This window comes from Rhamphochromis longiceps, linkage group LG5 (assembly GCF_057381845.1).
Source record: "Rhamphochromis longiceps isolate RC_006_pf linkage group LG5, R_longiceps_female_GT1.1, whole genome shotgun sequence".
Taxonomy (NCBI): Eukaryota; Metazoa; Chordata; class Actinopteri; order Cichliformes; family Cichlidae; genus Rhamphochromis; species Rhamphochromis longiceps.
Window position 1 is genome coordinate 20,234,919 of NC_140561.1, and position 4,267 is coordinate 20,239,185.

Below are 4,267 nucleotides of genomic sequence, written 5' to 3' on the forward strand. Positions count from 1 at the left end.
CAAGGCGAACTCCCAACTCTTGAGCCACGATCGCCCTCGTGGTGGATAGATGCTGGCCGATGTGTAAAAATAAGTCAGTTGTTTGGTGGTGGCTATGGCGGAGCTGCTACAAGAGGCCAGGTGGATGAGGGAAAGGTGAGGCAGGAGGAGGAGAGACCCGAGGCAACACCGGTCCGAGTGTCAGGTGAACTGAACTTCAGGTAAGAAGTTATGACCTGCAGTCTATCTGGGTCAGATATAAACCAAGTTTAGGTGGAGTTTATTTTTGTTGTGCTGACTTTTTACCGTCAGTTATAATAACTCGGAGTTTCTATACAGCTGGGTGGGTGCTATGATGTTACTGATAGTGAACTTTATTTTATTCATAAGGTTAGTTACTAGAGTTGCCAACCGTCCCCTAAAAAACGGAATCGTTCCGTATTCAGAGAAAATATTACGCGTTTCGTATTGAGGTGAAAAGGAACTCAGTTTGTCCCGTACTTCAGCTAGAATGGAAAAAGACACAAAGGTGGAGTTATTCTGTGTCTTTACGCTGTCAGTTGTCTCTTCTTCTCTCATTCAATCATGAAACTGATCAATGATCAGCTGATCGGCTTTTCTCTCTTGCTTGTTTATCGCCCACTTTGCACAGCAGCCTCAGAGAAAACAGAACGAGGCATCTTCAACGTATGTACATACAAGGGAGCTCAGTTTACCATAAATTGTATGGGTGTGCATCTATTTCTGCATATTTAGCAAAAATGTGCCATTTCTTAACTCAGTGAGGTGATGGTTAAGTTTCAGCAGCAGTTTGCTCTCAAGGTTCTTGCTGTGAAGCTGTAACTGTTTAGCAGTGAACAGGAGTCCTGCATGTATAAAAGAAGTCTGTCACAGGCTCCAGATGCAGGAAGAGCTGTATTGATTTTGATCAACAGCTTCTTGATGGGAGGAACACCATGCAATAGAGCCACACCTCCAGTGAATGGACATGAAAGGTACCTCTCCAGTTCCCGTGCTTCTGGCTTTCCTGACCCCATGGATCCATCATCTTAGTCGGTTAGGCTGCTGTTTGTGCTGGCCTCATCCAGCTCTGTCTAGGTGATGTCTGATGAAGTTGAGACCTGTGGAAAGATGTAAGGTTTTCAAAAGAATTAGCTCTGGTCATTATAGTGCTGTATTCACTGCAAAGCTGTGGATGTTTGGCAAGAAGATTCGATCACACTGGAGATGTTTTTTACTAACTCTTGTAGAAAAACAAAATCCTGTCATTCATATCCCGCACAAACAGTTTGCAATGAATTCCAGATTAAGTTTAAAATAAGAATGTGTGCAAGGCTAAGCAGTGCTAGCCAATAGATCCTCCTGTTTGGCTGTTACTCTGGGAAAAGACGAGAAAGACATTGATGGAAGCGTGACTGGAGCTGTGATGTAGCCTATATAATATTTATATTGTACGAACGTGATAATTCTGTATATTGTAATAACGTGATATTATATTGTTCAAACGTGAAAGGTATATTGTTAGAACAATATACTTTTCATGTTATAACATAATATAGCTCTATTTTTCTTTTGCCTGGGTGGCAGCTCTACGCTTCCGTATCCGAGGCTTTTCAATGTGGCCTCACAAAATTATCAGGACTACAACAACCATGAAAAGAGCTGGATGGACATTGCTGCTCAATCACAGCTGCATGGTCAATGTTTTTCATTAGTAATTTAGCAAAGTTGACGGTGGTGGTGTGTGTGTGTCTGTAAGAGGGAGAGCGAGAGACAGATTTTGTATGATAAGCTTCATGTTATGAATGCACAGTTTGAGCACTCAGGTCGCATCAGAGCATCAGGCCGTATAGTGTGAGACCCTGCATCGTGACTTAAGAACTTCTAACCCCTGCGATTTAATTGTACAGTTTGAGCAGGAGCGGAATAACGTAACTGAAAAAGATCGCACAGTGTTTGCCCAGCTTAATGCAGACTGTTTAAACTAAACAAGCTGCTGTTTCACATAATAAATCCTGTCACCGCAGTATTGCCTTCTGTTTTAACAGTTAAAGCAGTAGAGACGAGCTGTTTGCATGCGCATGGAACTCAAGCGTCAAGACAATTAGTCTTCTTTTGTACTCCACCCATTCACATTGACATTTTCTTTTGTTCACACAACAAACATTCCTCCATGTGTATTAATAACCATATCTTGTTTGTTTTTTTCTCCTTTTTTTTCAGGGTCCTAACTGCTGCTCGGACATGTCAGTATCTTTCCATTACGTGGATGCTATAGGGATGTATTTAATGGAATATTACACTTATCACCTGCGTGCCTTTGGCTACAGATATCGCTATCAGCCTCCCACCCCACCTGGCTACAGTATAAATAAGTTTGAATCGTGGGATGCTGGGAAAAAAGACAAAAAGCTGGAACAAAAACTAGTCCATCCAGACCTATCCAGAACTGACAAGAGACAGAATGAAGATCCCCCTCCTGTAGATGGTAAAGATGGTCCTGCTGCTGCAGAGGGTAAATAACAGTAGGACTTTGTAGCAGTGTTGAGGGTACTGATCATTAGGATATGCGGTGGATTTGGGGTGTTGAGTGTTTGGGTATCCATTCTGATAATCAAAGTGAAGTATAAAAACTTTGTCCACTTAGACTGCTCGTGAACTTTGACAGCAAGACTGGGTGTTCCCCATGCTAAAAGGTGACCTGTGGCTCTGTATGTCAGTTTTGTCAGGTGTTTTCACAGATTGTTCCATAACAGGACTCACCTTTCTGTTGTTCTGAAAACAAAGTAAACCAGTATTTCCAGTGCATTTTTAAAAAAGTGACTTTTCTGTTCTTTCATTTCTTACCACAAAGTCCCAGTAAAACTTGTTCTAACACTCTTTAAGGCTTGCTGGAGTTGTTAGGCTTCAGTTCACACTTATAGCTATGTGCCTGAAACCTGGTTTATGTCAGATCATATTGTTGTTTACGAGAGTTTGATGCCTCCCAAACACTAGCGTTTAGGATTGTGCTTAAAAGCCTTTTCACATAAAATACAAGGGTAGCATCTCTTTACTTTTTATTTTTGGTTATTTTGTGTTTTGACAAGTTTCTTCTTTGAAGACATGTTTTAAACCAAGACGTTGCATAAGTCTAAAAGGTTTACTTAAGTGAAGTAGTTACAGTTAACTAATAATATTTATGTACCCATTAGTCTGCATCTCTTGGTAAACCAGACATCAGAATTGGTGAAAAACTGCTGTTTTCCTAAAAAGTAAATAGGCTAATCAAAGTGGATCTCCTATTTTTCAAAGTAACAGTGAAAAAAAAAAGGTTTTAAAAAAGTGATGAATAGGTCAATCTTTTATTCTCTATCAAATGAAATATTTTGTCCCATGGATGGTTAAATAGCTATATATATATGTGTCTGTGTACATATATATATATATATATATATATATATATATATATATATATATATATATATATATATATATATATATATATATATATATATATTAGGGGTGCAACGATATTCGTATCGATATTGAACCGTTCGATACAGTGCTTTCGGTTCGGTACGCATATGTATCAAACAATACAATTTTTTTCAATTTTTTTCAATTTTTTTTTTTTTTTTTGTGTCCCGTTTGGATCTATAGCCATCAGAATTGTTGTCTTGAGGCCAAGAAAGATGCCAAGAGGATTTATTTTAAGTGGATCATCATATTGGTCCATTTGATTGACCTTTATTATAATTATGAATTTATTTTATTTTCAGTTGCAAACGGGACAGACATGACTGTGGGATAGGACAGGGGAAAAGAATGAAAGAAAGAGGGGGAGAGAAAGAAAGAAAACCAAAGGGGAGAAAAAAAAAAGAACAATACAAAATTTGTAATTTATTTTATCAACTTTCCTTCTGACGATGCTGTCTGTGTTGAGCGCTCAGTGAATCTGCATTTGACTACTCCGCCTAGGCTCGAGAGTGCAGCCTAGGCGGAGTAGTCGAACGCAGATTCACTGAGCACTCAACACAGACAGCATGGTCAGAAGGAAGAGCGCAGGGCAAGCTAGCGAGACAGAAGTGGACCTCCCCACCCTCATTCAGATCTGGCGTTTGGAATTATTTTGGTTTTCATGTGACGTATGACCCTGAAGGTAAGCGAGTCATGGACTAAAGTAAAACAGTATGTTGTATGTGCCATGCAATGCTCAATTACATGGGTGGGAGCTAGTGTGTTAGCGCAGTTAGCTCGTTAACGTGTTGGCCGTCTAGCCCCTCTGTATAGGGTAGCTCGTTAACGG